The sequence below is a fragment of the Muscardinus avellanarius genome, assembly GCF_963383645.1.
Source record: "Muscardinus avellanarius genome assembly, chromosome: 2".
In the NCBI taxonomy this organism is placed as follows: domain Eukaryota; kingdom Metazoa; phylum Chordata; class Mammalia; order Rodentia; family Gliridae; genus Muscardinus; species Muscardinus avellanarius.
Genome location: NC_137787.1, coordinates 49,078,369 through 49,099,260, shown reverse-complemented (window position 1 = coordinate 49,099,260; position 20,892 = coordinate 49,078,369). Strand labels below are relative to the sequence as shown.

The 20,892-nt window shown below is 38.8% G+C and overlaps 1 pseudogene across 1 annotated transcript; it reads left to right on the top strand.

The window, feature by feature from the left end:
• Positions 1-10,335: 10,335 nt before the first annotated feature.
• Positions 10,336-13,383, top strand: LOC308258702 (ubiquitin-associated protein 2-like; annotated as a pseudogene). The gene is made up of 3 exons: positions 10,336-10,825; positions 10,931-12,339; positions 12,383-13,383. The product of its transcript is annotated as a ubiquitin-associated protein 2-like (transcript).
• Positions 13,384-20,892: the final 7,509 nt, after the last annotated feature.

Below are 20,892 nucleotides of genomic sequence, written 5' to 3'. Positions count from 1 at the left end.
CCCCGAGACTGGCCTAACCCCTCAGCTGGCTCCAATCCCAGCCTCGGAGGCCCCAGCACCGGCCTTCCTCACGGCAGGCTCTGATGCTAGCCGATGGCCCCGGCATCAGCCTAACCCCTCGGCAGGCTCCGATCCAGGCCTCGGAGGCCTCAGTAGCGGCCTTGCTTCACAGAAGGCTCCGATGCTGGCCGCTGGCCCCGGCACTGGCCTAACCCCTCGGCAGGCTCCAATCCCGACCTCTGAGACCCCGGCACCGGCCTTGCCTCGCAGAAGGTTCCGATCCCGGCCTCGCTTGCCCCAGTACCGGCCTAACCCCTCGGTAGGCTCTGATCCCAGCCTCGGAGGCCTCAATAGCGGCCTTGCCTCACGGAAGGCTCCGATGCCAGCCTGTTTGTTTGTTTTTAGAACTGAGGATGGGACCCAGGGGCATTCTACCTCTGACCTACACCCCCAGCCCTATTTTTTATTCTTTATTTTGAAACAGGGTCTCACTAAGTTGCAAAAGGCCTCACTAAGTAGCTGAGGCTGTTCGAATAGCGATCCTCCTGTCTTAGTCTCCTGAATGCATGCTGGGATTACAAGCATGTGTCATCATGTCTGGTTTCACAGAAAGCTTTTTATTTTTTTTAATTTTATTTATTTTGGGAACATATTGAAAATGGTATACATTTAGACTGTGCTTGGTGCCAACCCCCTCGGTTCCCCTTCACCTTCTCCCAACAATGAGTATCCAGGTTGACCATGCTATATTCATACTTTTATACATATTTGGATGTAGCTCCTCCATTAATCAACCTCAGCTTTCTTCCTCTCCTATCCTTCCAAAGCTTTTTAAATGAGTCATCATTTTAAAGAAGGGTAGGAGCAGCTTGGCATGGTGGCACAAATCTGTAATCCCAGTACTTGTAGGCTGAAACAGTAGGATTGCAGGTTCAAGGATAGCCTTAACAACATAGTGAGACTATTAGCAGCCTAGTGAAACCCTCTTTCAAAACAAAAAATAAAATAAGGCTGAGGATATAGTTCAAAGGTAGAATGAACTACATAACCCCTAGTACCTAAAGGAAAAAAATAAAAGAAGAATGATAAAGAGCTAGAAGCATAGCTCAGTGTGTATGAGGTCCTGGTTTAGTCCCCAGCACAGGAATTTAAAAAAGAAAAAGAATGGTGCAAATGAAAAAATAAAAGCAAAATAAATCAAAATAAGGGAAAGTATAATGCAAGGTCATGTGAAATGTGTTAAGGCAATATTGAGGGGTCCAGGTTGGCCAGAGTGAGGCACCTATGAACAAAAATAAGAAATGAATCTGGAGAAGCAGGAAGAGGAGGCTGGATCTGGAATGCCTTAAATCCAGCCTTACAAGTTCCAACTTGCTACAAAAGTTGGAACTATAGACAGCAAGGAGTCTATAGACAGCGCAACTTGTTTTGTTTGGTTTTAGCGGGAGGGTAAAATTATTAGAGTTCTAGTTTTAGAAAAAAATAACCCTATAGTCTTATACAGGGTGGAAGGGGGCGGAAGAAACATTCTGTCCATGCAGAAATAAGCCCTGAATTGAAAGGATGACAGTAAAAACAGAAGAAAGGGAACTAATATAGGTAAATTATTTCTATTTTAAAATCTGGAAAGAAAAATACTTTCACATTTACATGTTCAACTATTACCTTGTCACATTTTGACATCACTAAAGTATATCACTAACATACCTGCAATAATTTATCCTGCTCTGTATTAAAATAGTTTGATGGCAACATGAAATTTTGCTTTTATTTGTTCTATGTATATATGAAAATATTCTGAAAGTTACAAAAATATTGGAACTTAAGGAGATAATTGGTGGCCAAACATATACGCGGTTATACATTTGTTTTCATTCAAAGGCTTGTTTGTTTGTTTGTTTGGTTGGTTTTGTTAGTGTGAGTACTACTAGAGGTGGAACCCAGGGGCATTCTACCACTGAGTTACACTCCGATCATTTTATTTTTTTCATTTTCATTTTCAGTTTTTGTTTGTTTTTGCAAACAGAGTCTAAGTTATTGTGGATTGGCCTCAAATCTGAGATCCTCATGTCTCAGCCTTCCAAGTACTGGAATTGTGGGCATGTGTCACCATGCCTGTCAAAATACTCAAAGGTATTTTTAATAATCAACTTTGGGTTTCAAGCTAGTAGCTGAAAGAAAATGGTAACAGTTAAAAGCCATCTACACATGAGTTAGTCAACCACTACCAGGGAAGAAACTCGAGACTAATAACAAACTTAATTTACCAGTACTATGATAGAAACTTGTTAGGAACTGCTAGATATGGGTTAGAAACCAATAGTGCTAGAAATTTATTAGGAAATTGAGGCATAGAAGAAAACAATCACCAAAAATAGAAATATTCCTTAGAACTTTCATTAAAGTAGTAAAAACATCGAGTCGGGTGTGGTGGCCCACACCTGTAATCCCCGCACTTGGGAGGCAGACACAGGAGAATCGCGCAGGTTCGAAGCCAGCCGCACTGGTTTAAGAGGCCCTGTTTACAAATAAAAATATAAAAATAGGTGTCTGGAAGTGTAGCCCAGAGGTAGAAGGGTTTCCAGGAACCCCAGTACCACACACACACACACACACACACACACACACACACACACACAAATATATATATATATATATATATATATATATATATATATATATACAGTATACTTATATAGTCACCATACATATATGTTTATATATAAAGCACATATTTATGTGCTTTTTGCTTCATATATGTATATGTATATTTAGATATTATAAACTAGGCTAAGATAAATAAGTTGTGACAAAGAATGAAAGGAAAAATGCAAAATCTTTTTTAACTTAGACCTGTTCCACAGTGGGAAAACTCTGTCACATGAATAGAATAAATATAAATCAAGTCAAAGCATATCTATAATACCTATAATAATATGCCTTCCACAAAGCCCATCGCTATAAAAATACATGGAGAAAATAAAGTAGAACTTTAATAAGATGAAGTATAAATCTGGTAAGATAATAATTAAATACAATAAACCACTAGTGGAGGTCTCCTTCTCCATGATGTAGAAGTAAATAGACAAATCAGACACTCAGATTTGAGAAGATTTATCAGAGACTAGACTAGAACAGACTTACACAAGCCAAATTATCTGCAGATATGACATAATATAATCCTAATAATGGGTGAGGATGTTTTATAGTCTGTTCTAAAAACAGATGGAGCTTGCAGGGCATGTTGTCACACACTTCTAATCCCAGTACTTGGGATGCTGAGAAAGGAGGACTGAACGTTCTATGCCAGCTTCAGCAATTTAGTGAGACCCTGTTTCAAAAAATAAAAATAAAATAAAAAGGCCTGGGGCTGTAGATTCGAGTTAGAATGCCCCTGGGTTCAATATTCAGTCCCCCCCACCAAAAAAAAAAGGAAAGAGAGAAATAGATGTAGCTTAACATGGCCATAACAGAATTTTTTCTGTTGAAAACATTTTTTATTATAATCTAATCTTAGAGTACTATTTACTTAAAATTGCTTTGGGGTGATACTGGTGATTGAACCAATAGTGGTCTACCACTGAGATAGAACCTCAGCCCCTTTATTTTTTTTATTTTGAAAAAGGGTTTCATTAAGTTACCACACACTAACCTAAAACCTGTGATCCTACTGTCTCAGCCTCCCAAATACTATGATTAAAATCCTGCAACACCACACCCAGCTCCTTTAACTAAAAAATTAAAAGCAAAACAATAAATAAATAAATAAATAACATACACACTGAACCTCATCTTTCACAAGATAAAGTTCATTACTATGTTTTAACACTTTTTAAGACTTTATTTTTAGGAAGAAATAAAGTTGTAGACTTACATTCCTTTGTAAAAAATAATAGAGAAGCTATTCTATACTCTTCATCCAATGTCTTCTACTAACAATATATTTCCTAACTGTAATACAAAGTCATAACCAGGAATTAACATTGATAAAATCCATTTACTTTATTCAGATCCATCAGTTTTATGTACACTCATTTATGTGCATATATGAATTGAATACTATGTAATTAGTCATGTGTCTTGATCTCTGTTCACCACCTCACAGTCAAGATACAGAATAGTTCTATCACAAGGATCCCTGAAGCTCCACTCTTATAAGACACAGCCATCTTCCTTCTCCCTTGATCCTGACAGTTCCTACCAGCATTCTCACAACTGTACTCTAAAACAACCTGCCCGCATATCTTAGAGGACGGAAGACTTATTTTCTTAAGGTTCTTGATTCAGTCCATGTGAGGATGGGGACCGCGAATCTCAGGGTATGGTGGCAGGAAACAGAAAAAGGGAGAGCACATGGGCTGCACTCACATCAGGAAAATCAAAAGCAAGAGAGAGTGAGCAGAGGGAGGAGGAACTATTTATATAATCCTCAAGGGACCCACCACTGGCCACACCCTACTGGCCTGAGTCATCAGGCCAATAAATCCATTACAATAGATATATCCACTGCTGGGACTGTAACACTCAAGGCTCAATTATATTAGCTCCAAACATTAATAAATGGCCCATTTAGGGGACACTTTATATCTAACTATAACACTGATGCTGTCAAGTTCTAATCCGGTCTCCTTTTCTGCAGTACTATTGTCTCAAGAGTGCTGTACAAATGGAATCACCCAACATTTTACTTTGTAACATGGACTTTTTTCATTCAGCATCATTTCCTTGAGAGCCCTCAAAGGTGTCACAGGGCTCCACGGTTTGTTTCTTGCTGAGTAATAATTAACAGTGTCAGGTAAAGTGATTCTTTCTCATTTTATTATTCTTTCTCACAGTTATTTTTAGCTGTTCTTATTCATTTTCCTTCCCATCTAAATTTTAGGATTTTTTCTGTCTAAAAAGAAAATCTTGCTAGGATTTTGATAGGAGTGGCATTCAACCTGAAGACCAGTTTTGAGAAAAGTGACATGTTTCCAGGTTGAGTATTTCAACTCATGAATAGAGTCTGACTCTCTTTGTTTATATACTTTAAAATTTTCCTTTTATAAGTATTTCATAATTTTCGGCATGCACATCTTATATTTTATTAGATTTAATTCTAGGTTTTTTTAAATTTTACTGGAGACATTATAAATGTTCTATAGATGTTCTCATTCATATGTAGAAATGCATTGGTTTTTATGTGTTCATCTTGTGTTCTAAAACTCTGTCCAAGTCATTTGCTGCAATTTGCCTTTTTTGTTTTTGTTTTCTCTAGATTTCTTGAATTATTTGAGTAGAAAATAGCATCTTCTACAAATATAGGCAATTTTTCCCTTCCTTACTAAAAAATCTGTAGGCCTTTTGTTTCTTTTGCTTGGTTCTAAAACTTTTTAAGTATGAAATTATGAATAGAAAACTATCAAAATTTATAATAATATGATCCACTCAATTTGATTTCTTCTGCAAGGTAATTAATTAATTTGGATAAAATTAATTATGAGAGAAATTAATAGTGTAAACATTTCTACATTATTTTGTAATTGATGCAAGTCAGAACTAAAAATAACATTAGTAAAATTGGTAATGCAGTTTTTAGCAGGTTTTTCTCAACTATGTTAAGAATGTTGTCAAGAAAGTAAAAACTTATTGAGGAAGGAGATAAAACAGGCTTGAGAAAGAAAGCAGGCTGAATAATGTTATGTTTGAATATGAATGTACCACCACTTTAGCATACACGAAAAGGGTGGAGGGGACAGAGAATGGTAAACAAAGGGAACCACGCCAAGATGTGGTGTGTGCAGATATGAGTGTATCACTTTGACTCTCACTACTGTGTCTAACTATAATACTACAATAAAAAAGAATATAAAATTTTTCTCAGTAATAATTTCTAAGAAACAAATCAGAATAACTAGAAATATAGCAAACACTCAACTCTACAGTGTATAATATTACTAAAGAGACTTTTATTTTAATCACTTTAAATAAAAGCTAATAATCTTATCACAAATTATTATACTCAATTTTGAATTTATTGTGAAATTATAGCCCCATAAATTCTTATTTTATAAAATAACTATGTGAAAGAAATAAAGTAATATTATAAACAAGCCTAATTCAACCTTCAAATAATACTTTCAAAAATAAAATTTTACTTAAGTTTAGCTTTGCCTTTCTACTAAAGAACTCTTGTATTGCCAAATATTTGGAATCAGGACTTCAGAGAGTGTATTTAATTATTAATTGGTGTAGGACATAATGTACCTAAGTGTAGTACAAAAAAGATTGGCCAAGAGGATGTTCTAGAGGAAAGATTTTTATTGATTAGTCTGTAATTAAAATATATGAATCCTTTTAGATCACTGTATCATCTATTATTGTACTATGAAAACTTCTTTTAATTCACTCATTTTCTGGTTTGTTTGGAAAATACCATGCTAAGATAATGAACATGTTAAATTTCTCATCATTCAGCTGGGGACCACTAACATAGGAAACACTGCTTTACTTGTTCAACAGTGCTTGGTTTTCAAAGGCTCAGTGAAATTGTAGCACTGTGTTCAGGATCCCCTTCCTCTCCTCGCAGCCACTGTTCCTCCGCTGTTGTGCTAGTGAATTGCGGAACTCGTCTTACTGTATAAATTCTTCTTGGCTTAAATAGCAGCTCAACAACTATTTATATCCTTAGGGTGGTGTTCAACACATGCTTACTTTCTTACACCCTCACCTGCTTCTCAATACTGAGACACAACCAAATTATACCTGTAAGCACATCAGGGATTGACACAAACATAAAGAACTGTTTTAGATCCATCAAGCTACCAACTTTTTACACATCATACAATATAGATCACTGTATAAAGAATGGAGAATAGCTATTCAAATAATATTAATTTTAGTTGCTTTAATTCATTTTAACACAATGCTAAAATTGTTAATTGTTAAATATTTCTTAATTTGCATTTTTCATACATGAGAAAGGATAGTCAGAATGTAGCATCTTATAAACTTCCATGCCACAACAGAATTTTACAATAAATTATATTTTATGTTATTGAGAGCTATTAGTTCTTATTTTTAAAAATTGCTTACCTATTATATTACTTTAAAGTAAACTAATAAACGAACAGATTATTTTGTAATATTTTATCAATTGTCCCTAATTATTCAAACCACTGTTTTGCTATTTCATTAGTCTTCCCAAGTTCAAATTCTTAAATTCTTCTCTCATTTTGTGTATGTGTGTGTGTGATGCTGAGGATTAAACCCAGGGGAATTCTACCCCTGAACTAAATTCCCAAACATTTTTTATTTTTTATTTTGAAACAGAGTTTCATTGAGTTGCTGAGGGCCTCACTAAATTGCTGAGGCTGGCCTCAAATCTTCAAGTCTCCTGTTTCAGCTTTCCACATACTGGGATTACAGGTATGGGCTGCCATGCTCGACTAAATTCTACTTAACAGAACATTTGCTGAACTTTATTATTCACTGCGTATAATAATAAAATGTTAGTGGATGCATTTTTACTCCAAATATTATCATACCAATTTTCACATAAAACTGTCCATTTCATTATCTCACCATAACCAATTGAATCCTCTTTCAATAAAAACATGCCAAAAAAATATTGGTTTGTTTTAAAGCAACTCCTGACTTGTATTTTACATAGTCATTTCTAGATTTCCCAGCTGGGTAGCATTTTTCCTGGCTTTTTATAACTAATCAAATCAACATATGACATTTAAAAATGTGACATATATTAAAAGAAAACTGTGCCCAACTTGGTGGTACATGCCTATAGTCCAAGTGACTCAGGAAACTGAGGCAGGAAGAACACAAGTCTGAAACCAGCCTGGGAAAATTAGAGAAAATTTGTCTCAAAATTAAAAAATAAAAAAGGGCTGTGGCCGGGCGTGGTAGCGCAGTTTGTAATCCCCACGCTTGGGAGGCGGAGACAGGAGGATCGCGCAGGTTCGAAGCCAGCTGTGCTGATTTAGGAGAACCTGTTTCCAAATGTAAAAAAATATTAAAAAAAATAGGTCTGGGAGTGTAGCCCGGAGGTAGAAGGGTTTCCAGGAACCCCAGTACCACCAAAAAAAGGGGGGCTATGAATTTAGTTCAGTGATAGAACATCCCTGATATCAATGTCCAGTACAGATAAAGAAAAAAGAAAAATAATCTCCCTTTTATATCTATACTGGAACCTTGGGTTTTTTTTAGAGTTTATAAAACTTTACTTTGACTACATTCCTCTCAACAAAAGATTAATCATTTGAAACACTGCTGAGGTATCTTAATGAGATAATAAAGTATGAAATATTACTAACATGATTATGAGGCAAAATTTTACTTAATCACGCAATCTTCAAATGCATAAAGAAAATTCTAGTGCATTTTATCATTTATTTTCAGACCCTGTAAAATGCCTTCACTTATCATAGGAAGTGTCTGTGTTTCCATCTCAGAAAATATGAGGCCTCTTCCTACATACAGACCTAGAACAGGTCATTCTATTAACCATTCCAGAGGAAGCCTGGTAGGATTTAAAAAAAAAAAAAAAACAGGTGTTAAGGCCATCTAATTATAAGGGGATTTTTGTAAGAATTTTCTCAAGGAATTAAAGATTATGAAACAAAAGATGAATAGAGCTTACCAGAAAAAATGCAGATAATTCTCTCCTCTCATTACAGGAGAAAGGCTGTGCTTTATCCCTGCTTATTATACATACTTTATAACAAATGGTATTAACTCTGACCTAACTTTGTTTGTGGCAAATTATCTAGACTTATTAGCCTGCTGTTCAGCTACCTCATTTAAAAACATATAGTCAGACACTCACAATATGCTGTGAAACTAACGGGATTTTCAAGTTGAATATGTATGAACAAATTAATGAAGGAAAGACTACCACTGATAGATGTTCATATATTAGAATACCAATACCAACCTCAATATGCATGAGGAGGCGGAGGAACTGGGGAGGGAGCCCGCAGGAAGTTCTTCAAGTACTAGGTGCACATATATGTCTCCATCATTCTGAACTACATCATGAGCTGAGACGACAATGCACCCGTAAAAGTAGATAGATAGATAGATAGATAGATAGACAGACAGACAGACAGACAGACAGATAGATAGAATTGTGAACTATGTATTGGACAGTTAACACTACAGGACTATAGAAACTCTGGATTCCACAATTCTTGACAAATATGAAGAAGCATTTTTGCCACCACATATAAATACTTCAAATTTAATATTTAGGTTAATTTAGCTTTTGCTGGCAATGAACAAACATCATTCTAGTTATCACAAATAATTAAAAGTTTGAAGAATAAATCTTATGATGCATACACTTTGGATTGTCTTCACAACCACTTTCTTAAAGTGCCCATCTTTGGCGTAATTTTCAAGGATCCTTATTCTGTTGTATAATTCCCTGGATATCATCAATCATATACCTTCATAAAGCTAATTAAATATTATTCCCTGTGAATTAGTAACTATAAACTATAAGGTCTGAGTTCTTATGACCTGAGTTATATTAATGGAAGCATATTAAGAGAATTTTCATTAAATTTGGCTTTTGTTGTCTTAGATGCCAATTTGATTATTGGAATCTATGTATAGATTCTAGTACATCACAATAAATATGCATTTTGAAATAAGTCATTTGTAACCAAATTAATTCTACCTTACATATATGGCATACAAATTCATAAAGCACTGAATGGTCAAAGTTGACCATGGACTAAGAAAAATCTGGAAACATGAGTAAATCTGAAATCTATGGAAATGCTGATCCCAAAATTGCACTCCATGTTTCACTATTAAAGAAGTTCAGTTAAGTTTTGTAAGCCTTCTTTGGGATGATCTATGACACTTTTTCTCAACTTTTTCTATTTTTTTCTATGTAATAGCTTCAACTAAGACAAAATTCCAACTTTGGAAGTTTTCACTTGTTATCATCCCTCATAGTCCAGACTTTCTACCCTAACTTCTTAGCTTCCATTCTTATTGCTGCTTTCATTTTTATAATTTTCTTTAAATTCCCAAGAAGAAAAAATTACTATTTCATGCCTAGGTTGCTATAGATGGATGGCCAGTGGGCTGAGTGCTTCTAAGCTACCTGATGACCCCTTGTTCATTTAGCTATGACATAACAGCATTTGTGTAGTAGCATGTTAAGACCAATATAGAACAATGATAAAAATTACTTTAGCTCCGCCACGGCTGCTGCTTTGTAAGAGGCACATTGGCAGGGAACGAGTGGCAGCGGCAACACTTCCCAAGCCCGGCGAGAGCAACAGTGATTTTCTATTTTGTACATACACCATTTTGTATATACTGTATATGATCACTTCAGTGAGCAATGACCGTTGCCGAGGTGGTTTGGATAAAACACATATTTCAGCGACACAGACAACCCAACCACAGAAACAAGTGGTACAGGCAACAGCTGAACAAATGCATCTCGCTCAGGTGATCTTTGATAAGAAGGATTCAGATTTTGAAGCTAAAGTTAAACAGCTTATAGAAGTGATGGGGAAACATCAGGATGAATGCAGAGTGGCCCTACATGACTGGAATAGAGATGTGAACAAAGCTATCAACATATTGCTGGAAGGAAATTCAGACATGACTTCGTGGGAGACTGTAGGGGAGGGAAAAGAATTTTGGAAAAGAACGTTCAGAAAACAAAGAGAAGAAGAGAGAAGAGAAATGACAAAGAGAAAAGCCAAGGATGGGGGAACAACTGGAAAGGAAGAGGTGGCAGTCATGGCAGAGTACAGAGGTGAAGAGAATGGAATTGATTCTAACCAAGGGGACAAACCTTCAGACCGTGACAGATGAGCCCATGGTACAGGATATGGACGTGGCAGAGGGAGAGGGGCTGGATGGTTTGCAACCCCAACTATGGAGACATTTAATCCTGCTGACTATTAAGATTCTACAACTACAAATGGGTGTGGGACAAAACTAGTAGTTTGGGATGCTACTCAGAATGGTGGCAATGAGGGACATGGTGCCTGGAAGAATTCTGTGGAGGAGTGGACCGAAGATCTTACTGAAACAGATGTCTTTACTGCCTCATCGGTGCCAGCAGAGAATCATGTCACACCTGGGCAAAGTATTGATCTAGTTGCCTTGCTCCAGAAGCCAGTTTCTCCCAGTCAAGCCTTCAGAGTCAACTCCTTTGAAGCCTCCCAACAGCAAGGTTTTGGCCAGGCGCTGGTCTTCACAAATTCTCAACACAACAATCAGATGGCACCAGGGAAGGGCAGCTCCACTACCGCCAACTCCTATTCTCCTCAGAGTCTGTCATCCATTCTTGGCTCAAGATTTGGAGAGCTTGCACCATCAAAAATGGCAAACATCACAAACTCCCAGATTTTGGACCAGTTGAAAGCTCCAAGTTTGGGCCAATTTACCACCGCCCTCAGTATCCCAGCCCTCAGTCATTTTGATTTCAAGTCTCAGCCTGAGCCATCCCCAGTTCTCAGCCAGATAAGCCAGAGACAGCAGCACCGGACCCAGGCAGTCAGCCTTCCTCCTCCTGGTTTGGAGTCTTTTCCTTCCCAGGCGAAATGCCAAGAATCTGCACCTGGCAATAGTACCTCAGCTGTGAGCAAACTCTTGCAGCTTCCTAACATGGCAGTTGAGAACATCACTGTATCTGCCCACCAAGCACAGCACAAACACATCAAACTCCCTAAGCGGCGGATACCTCCGACGTCAAAGATTCCGGCTTCTGCAGTGGAAATGCCCGGCTCAGCAGATGTCACAGGATTAAATGTTCAGTTTGGAGCCCTGGAATTTGGATCAGAATCCTTCCTCTCTGAGTTTGGATCAGCTGCAAGCATTGAAAATAGTAATCAGGTTCCCATCAGCTTGTATTCAAAGTCTTTAAGTGATCCTTTGAATACCTCTTTGCCAACAACCAGTGCTGTACAGAATTCCACCTATACAACTTCAGTCATTACCTCCTCCAGTTTGACCAGCTCATCGCTGAGCTCCACTAGTCCCGTAACATCTTCTTATGACCAGAGCTCTGGGCATACAAGAATCATGTACCAAAGCTTTGTGAGTCCATCAGAGTCAGCTAAGAAAACAGTTATGAATGGACAAGGTGGTGGTCAAAGTCAACAGACACTAGACACTATTTCCTTCATTCCAGCTCCAAAGACAACAACCCCCCCTCTGTCCTCCCAGCTGTAGGCTCCCTGCCCGGCACCACCCCCCTGCACTACATTTCTGCCATCTGCATCCCAGCCTGGTGACCTGTCCAGCAGCCCCCTCTCTCAGTGTAGTAATTCACTCTCCAGCCACCAGAACAGCCTCCCCTCTGGGCATTCAGTGCCGCCCTCCAGCTTGCCACACACAGCAAAGCATCCCAAACCTGCCTCAGGGGATGCTTCCCCTGCTACACAACTAGTACCTCATGGGCCCTGGAGGACTGCTGCCTGCCTACCCAGTCTATGGCTATGAGGAGTCCCAGATGCTGCAGTTGCGGCTGCCCATGGATTACTACAGGATCCCCTTTGCTGCACCCACAGCCCTTGCCAGTCGAGATGGGAGGCTTACTAATAATCCATATTCAGGTGACATCACAAAGTGTGGCCAAGGTGACTCTGCATCCCCTACGCCTCCCACCACACTATCTCAGCCACAGCAGAGTCAATCCCAGACCCACCATACAGCCCCACAGTCCTTTCTGAATCCTGCACTGCCACCAGGCTACAGCTACACTGGCCTCTCCTACTACACAGGTGTGCCCAGTACCTTCAACTATGGGCCCACCATGTTCATCCCCCTGGCCTCTGCCAAGCAGCACGGTGTGAACCTCAAGACCCCCACCACCACTTTCCAACAGGCCAGTGGGTATGGCCAGCACAGCTAGAGCACAGGTTACAATGACCTGACCCAGGGGACAGCAGCAGGAGACTACACCAAGGGTGCATATGGAGGATCTGCCCAGGCACCAAACAGGCCTGCAGCTTCTGGGCCTGGCAAAGGAGTGTCAGTGTCTTCAAGAACCACCTGCCTACCTCATATGACTGGCTCTGTCTACAACAAGACACAGACTTTTGGCAAGCAGGGATTCATGCAGCGACTCCTCCACCTTTCAGCCTGCCCTCAGCCTTGGGCTCCACTGGGCCCCTGGCCCCTGGCGCAGCCCTTGGCTATGCACCCCCACCCTTCATGCACATCCTGCCAGCCCACCAGCAGCCCCACTCCTAGCTGCTGCACCACCACCTTCCCCAGGATTCTCAGAGTGGCTCAAGTCAGCACAGCTAGCCCAGCTCCCTGCAGCCCAAGTCTCAAGCCTCCAAACCCACCTATAGCAACTCTTCATACTGGACAAACTACACCCCCAAAGGAGGGCTGGTTCTGGGGTAGGGCTTCCCCTGGGCAGGAGAGAATTCACGGAGCACATTTCTGGGAGCCCTGTACCCTTTAAACTTCTGAGATGTGTAGCATTCAGCCGAGCCTCTGTAGGGAGCTCCCAGACTCCCCATTGTATGTAATGTATTTATGTATATATTTGTAAATGTGATAAAAACCTGAGGGAATGGTTCTAGCTGCAGATGTCAGCCAAGTTTGCTCTCCATATCCAGATGCCTTCTCACTGTAGTAATGCCCCCAGACCCTTTTACCTTCAGCCTTTCCACATGGCCCCTGCCCCCTGACCATGGCTGCTAGGGCGGCCACTGGGAGGACTGGCTTAAGCTAGGTTGGGTATTGAAGTCAAGCACCAATGAAGAATCACGACTAACTTATTTCACTCCTTTATAAAACACTGAGTTTTCATCCACCTGTACTTACGTATACCTGTGGGGTTTTGGGCTTTTTTTTTTTTTTTTTTTTTTTGGATTGGTCCTTTTATCAACATCTCATTCTACCAAATCTTGATCTGCAAATAGCAGAGATGATCCCCTGCCCAACATAAACCTGTACTCAACTTTATAGAGTGGGGTTTCTGCCTCTGGTCTGATCCTGTCCCATCCTTAGAGACATGGCTTCTTCTGGCTGATATTTTTTTTTTTTTTTTGTGGTACTGGGGTTCCTGAATGCCCTTCTACCTCTGAACTACACTCCCAGACCTATTTTTACATTTTTATTTGGAAACAGGGTCTCCTAAACCAGCTCGCGCGGCTGGCTTCGAACCTGCACGATCCTCGTCTCTGTCTCCTAAGTGCGGGGATTACAAGCGTGCGCCACCATGCCCGGCCTGGCTGATCACTTTTAAAGTAATCTTAATTGGGTCTCAGAGATGTTCAACTGGTCAGCTCCCCTTTAAAAATCAAAGATCTGCTTCCAATTTAGTGAAAGCCCAGCTCCAAACAAAGGCTCCTCTGTACCAGTTGTCCTGAACCAGGTGGGCAACTGTTTCAGGGTTTTGTTTTGTTTTTGTTTTTGTTTTTGTTTTTTGGTGGTACTGGGGTTCCTGGAAGCCCTTCTACCTCCGGGCTGCACTCCCAGACCTATTTTATATTTTTTTATTTGGAAACAGGGTCTCTTAAGCCAGCAAGGCTGGCTTCGAACCAGCGCGATCCTCCTGTCTCCGCCTCCCAAGGGCGGGGATTACAAGCGTGAGCTACCACGCCCGGCTTTCAGGGTTTTTTGTTGCCCAAACTCCACCTAATAAAGTTCTGAGAGCAAAAAACAAATTAATTACTTCAGAAATATTAAAATTAGAAAGTGTTGAACTTACAAGAAAATTACTCCAAGCTAAAAATAATTTTGTTTTAAAATAGGATGGCAGCATAGCTCTCCTTGCTATTAGAATTTTAATAATTTCTAGAATTATAAGATGCCAATGCTTTATTTAATCACTAGATATTTCACATTATCATGGGAACCTAAAATTGGATAATTTGACAGATAAATTACCCTTTTTGGTTTACAGTGACTGGTTATCCTATATTGCTAAACTCATCAAAACTTCAAATTCAAATGACTTCTGGTTGTCTAGATATATTATCTATATTATAGACAAATACTGGAAAGGAAAGTACAAGAGAACTTTCTCCCATAAGTCTTATTTTGGAGAAAAATATCTTTTTTTAGGATTTGTACTTACAAATTATTAATCATTCATAGCTGTAATGGAAAGAAAGAAGTAAACTAATTTAGCTTTTTTAGCCAGAACAAAGATAATTTAGCATTCTGCTAGAACAACAAAGTAAGAGAAAAGAGTTATAAATGCCTTGGGAAACCCAGTCACAGTGTATACCTTGTCATATTAAGTTCCTCAGAAAATGGAGGATTCTAATTGAAAACTCAACAGAAATGGAGTAGAAAATTAAAAAATGTGGTCTAGGTATGGCCAATATTTTTTATGTAAAAATATCAGGTTTCAGAAAAATAATTTCTTTTTTTTTAGCTGCATTTGAAATCTTGTAAGCTAAAGATCCAAGTAGCCAAGTATCCCAAACAAAAATAACACAACTTCTGGGAAGAAGGCAACTGAAGGAAGCAGCACATACCAGTCCTGTTGACATTGACCTCCATTGTCTCAAGAACAGCACTCTACAAAGCCAGAACACACTATCAGTAGAGAAATATAAACAATAGGTACAAGGGAGAGGGAAAAAGAAGATTAGAAGACTGATCAGAGAGCAGAAAAGAAACCTACCTGCCTTGTAGTGGCAGGTGCCACAACAGCAACATCTTGCCTCACAGCACCTGACTCCAGAGACAAAAAGGAAAACTGAGGACCTGACATGAGCAGCTGCAGACCATCAGGGTTGTAAGCCATCAGTTCTTCTTGCACAAACACTGGTTACAACCTCCAGCAGTGGCAGCCTACTCGCCATGCCCTCCAGGAATCCAGAGCTGAACTCAGTACCAGAAAAGAAACCTGCCTGCCTTGTAGCTGAGGGTGCCCTGGTGGTGACATCTTGCTTCTCTGCACCCAAATTCAGAGACAATCAGGAAAACATCTAAGAACCTGAAGTGGGTATCTGTAGATCATGGGAACTGTGAGTCATCAGTTCCTCCTGTGCAAACAATGGCTATAACTTGCAGCAGTGACAGCCAGGCCTACCATGCCCTCCAGAGATCCAGACCAGTGTACACCAAAACTGTGAGTGAAGCTGCAGTCTCCACAGGAGAACACCCAGGGAAGTACCCCCAGGGACTCACACAGTCATGATAAACTCCCTGGGTCTGAGACTTTGAAGTTCAACTCAGTGAAGGAGGGGATGGAATCTACAATTTGCAGCTGTGGTGGCTGAGCTTACCACGCCCTCCAGAGATCCAGAGCTGCACTCAACAACACCATAAGTGAAAGTGTGGTTCCCATGGGAGAATGACCAGTGCTGTGTGAAATCAAGAAATTTCTAGAAACAAAAGGCTTATAAAACTGATCAACAAAGTCAGCAAAGTGTCTGGATACAAAATCAATACTAAAAATACAGAAACTTTTCTATACACCAACCATAAATCCACTGAAATAAAAAAATCCAGAAAACACTTCCATTCAGGATCTCCCACAAAAAAGTAAAATAAAATAAAATACTTAGAAATAAGCTTAACCGAGGAGATAAAAACCTCAATAAAGAAAATTACAAAACATTGAAAAAAGAAATTGAAGAAGACCTTAGAAGATAGAAAACTCTTTCATGTTCATGAATAGGGAGGATTAATATCATCAAATGGCCATACTTCCAAGAGTGAACTACAGATTCAATGCAATACCCATTAAATTACCAATATTATTCCTCACAGACATAGAAAAATCAGTCCTTAAATTCATTTGGAATTACAAAAAAAATCAGAATAGCCAAAGTAGTTCTCAGCAACAAAAACCATGCAGTAAGAATCACAATACCTGACTTTAAACTATACTATAAAGCCATTGTAATAAAAACAGCTTGGTACTCACACAAAAACATATACAATGACCAATGGAGCAGAATAGAAGAATCAGAAACAAATCTACACACTTACAACCAATTAATTTTTGACAAAGGGGCCAAAAACATACAATGATGTTGGCAAAACTGGTTAACCATATGCAGAAAAATGGAAATAAATCCCACTTTCTCACCCTGCACAAGAGTCAATTCAAGATGGATCAAAGACTTGGAAATGAGACCAGAGACCTTGAAGCTCCTTGAAGAGGGCATGGGTCCAACAGTGCAACACATAGGCACAGATAAAAAACTTTCTCTTCAAGACCCCAAAGGCACAAGAAACTAGAAAGCAAATCAATACATGGGATTGCATGAAACTGAAGAGCTTCTGTGCAGCAAAGAAAACTATCAAGAACCTCAACCGAGAGCCAGCAGAATGGGAGAAGATTTTTTCCAGCCACTCCTTTAATAGAAATCTAATATCTAGAATATACAATTCAAGCAACTGAGCAGTAAGAAAACAAATAACCCAATAAAAAAGGGGAAGTGAACTAAATAGACACTTCATGAAAGAAGAAATTCAAATGGCCAATAAATTCATGAAAAAGTGTTCAAAATCATTAGCAATCAGAGAGATGCAAATCAAAACTACCCTGAGATTTTACCTAATTCCAACTACAATGGCAATCATTCAAAACACAAACAACAACAAATGCTGGTGAGGATGTGGAGAAGTGGGAACTCTAAAACACTGTTGGTGAGATTGCAAATTAGTGTAACCATTTTGGAAAACATTATGGAGGATCATCAGAAGAATGGAAACAAGCCTACCACTTGATCCAGTAATACCACTTCATGGTATCTACCCAAAAGAAAGGAAACCAAACTAACAAAATAATACATATATATCTATGTTTATAGCTGCACAATTCACCATTGCCAAACTATGAAACCAGCCAAGATGTCCATCAACAGATGAATGGATTTCAAAACTGTGGGATACGTACACAATGGAATTTTACTCAGCTATAAAGAAAAACACAATTACATCATTTACAGGAAAATAGATGGAGCTGGAGGACATTATGCGAAGTGAGATTAGTCAGTCACAAAAAAATAAGAAATTGGATGCTCTCCCTAATATGTGAAAGCTAGAAAGAAATGGGTCATAGGAGGAACTCTAGATGAAGAAGGATATTCTATAGATGAGCACATAAGGCAACCTGAGGGGTGGGGAGGGGGAAATTCTCTAATGCACATTTATGTATTTTAACAAACATATCAAAGTCAATCACTAAGCCAAGCATGAAAAAGAGGGAGGGGAAAGAATGGGGTAGGAATTAGGTAAGGGCTAATTGGGTGATGTGTACATATATGTCTCCACCATCTTGTATCTCATTAAGATGTATGACTATAATGCACCAATAAAAAAATCTAAAAATTCAAATTAACTTAAAAAATAAACAATAACTATTTTGCTATACATGTAAGAGGATAAAATCTCTTATGAGTTTTAAGATTATTATTGGGTATTTGTGTCATTTTTAATAGATATTTAAAATGTGAAATTTTCAAAGTACATTATAAAGTAATGAAACAGTAAGCCTAATTCAAATGGGAATAAGTCAAATTAAATGTTAGTTCTATAAATCTCAGTGCAAAATTGCAAAAAGCAGAACCTTCCTTATATATACTTCTTACCATAAATAAACCATTGATCAAAATATTGGTCTATTTATTTTAAAGTTTTATATGGCACAAATGAATAGCTTGAATATCAGCAGCCATGACATTTTTCCTATCTTAAATCCTATAGTACAAAAAGACAAACCATATAGTGTAGTGTTAATTTTGAATGGAAAATAGAATATGTCAAAAGAGTTATAGCTATCAATCTTGGGTGTGATGAGAGAAGACTAAGATGCTCTAAGTAACCCAAATTTGACATGCTTATTTACTTATTTTCATTTTTCTGGGTCTGGGTATGGAACCCAGGGTCATCTGACCTCTGAGCTACACCCCCTGAACTATTTCTTATTCTTTATCTTGAAACAGGGTCTCACTAAGTTGCAAAGGGCCTCACTAAGTACTTGAAGCCATCCCCAATCCACGGTCCTCCAGTCTCAACCTCCAGAATGCTGGGATTACAAGTGTGTGCCACCATGGCCAGCTTCAAATTTGACATGTTTAGTAAGAAATCACCAGTTTTATAATAAGTTGTGTAAAAGGAATGCAAGAAATTTATCTACAGCCATGATGTAAAATCAGAACAGAACTGAAATAAAGATGGTATAGGAATATTTCTTCTGAAATTATTTTTTGCTTTACAATCATATAACTAAAACTCCTCAGGTTCCTCTCTGAATACCAATCAGTTGGATAAAAGGGTGAGTTATCATTTCTACATGTTGGAGCTAGATGTGTAGAGCTGTTTCTCTCAACCAAATTTTGCACAGCCAAATACTCTGCTGCACAGATTATGTAAAGGAACTGAGGACTGGAGGAAAAATACCACTGGATTTCACAATTGGTAGGACACAGATAACTTTTGAGTTTGAGTTTAAGTAAAGTGCTGATACCAGAAGGCAGATCAGAAGGCATTAAGAAATATGTGTGCATTAAAATAATTTGTGATAATATAGATTATCCTTACAAGAATAAAGAATAATTGGATAAACCAATGAGCCTGTTTTCTTCAGATCTTCAAGCATATCAACGCACCCTCCATACTGCTCTGCTTCTTTTTCGTCATCTTCCTTTCACACTGCCCTTCCTCCCTGCTTCACTTACGAGCATCCCCACACTCTGACGATTCATCACTTCCTCTCAAAAGCCTTCAGTAGCCAACATGGATAGGACTGCCTTCCATATAGTAGAAATATAGGAATAATTGTGTTCTATTTAATTTTCTGTATGAAATCCCTGATTCTAAAACCCTGCAAAAAAGATCCTATGTCAATTTCACTCTTTACTGTATTTTCAGTACATAGAAAGTGCCTGGCACCGTCAATACTGTAAAAAAATAAGTGAATACATAAATTCCTGAATGTATTATTGAGAACCATGTTTTGAGGTTTTAGTAGGTTCTGAGAAAGTATGTTTGTTTGCTTTTTTGTGAGTTTAGGGAGGAGGAAGATATTGAAGTTGCTATTTCAGGATAAGATTATTTAGTTTTCAGTTTTAATCAAACTGAGGCAGCCAATGAAGAGAATAAAGGCACATCTAACAGCTGTTTAGTGAATTAATGCCTTGGAGAAATGATTCTCAAACTTTAAGTGCTTACAAATGACCAGGAGAGCATGTTAAAAACAGAGCTGATCCAGGAAGTCTGGTGCATGTAACTCTGCGTTTCTGCAAAGATTTCAAGCAATAATGATGCTTTAGTCTGGAAGCTAACTTTTAGGCAACACTGTGCTGGGAAAGGTAGGAGCGAGTGGGTCTAAGTCAGCAGCAAAAGCTGTGTTTACCCTGGCAAAGAAGAGACATTCTGATCCACACAGACAGGGAGATAGATGAATGGAGACAGAGTTTCAAAAGTAAAAGGAGAAAACAAACTAAAGAATTTTACCAATAAATAGATGGTGTATTACTTAAGTGTTAAAGTCCTGAGGGAGACCAGGACTGCACAAAAGGAAATGTCTCAGATTTCCAATGCGGGAAAGGATGTAGGACAGTATTCTCAACTTTGGCCATCTAAGTCATTTGGGAACTTAAAAAAAAAAAAAAAAAAAAAAAAACCTCCTATGCTTAGACTACACAATAAACCAATTAATCATAATTTCTTGATGAATTCGGACTTCCAGGAAGATGGCGACTGAGAAAAGCGGGGCTTAAGAGCCCCGCTAACAACCAATCACCATTACCACAAAATCAGCGCCTTTCATCGCCAGAAAACACCATCACCAGAAAAACAAAGAAATCACCAGGCTCCAGAGAGAAAGCGGACTGAGAACAGAGCTCAGAGCCACAGAGGAGATACACCGGCCTCACACCTGAGGACACGGCAGCAGCGCTTTACTGCCGGCAGCAGCGGCGACTTCACCGGACG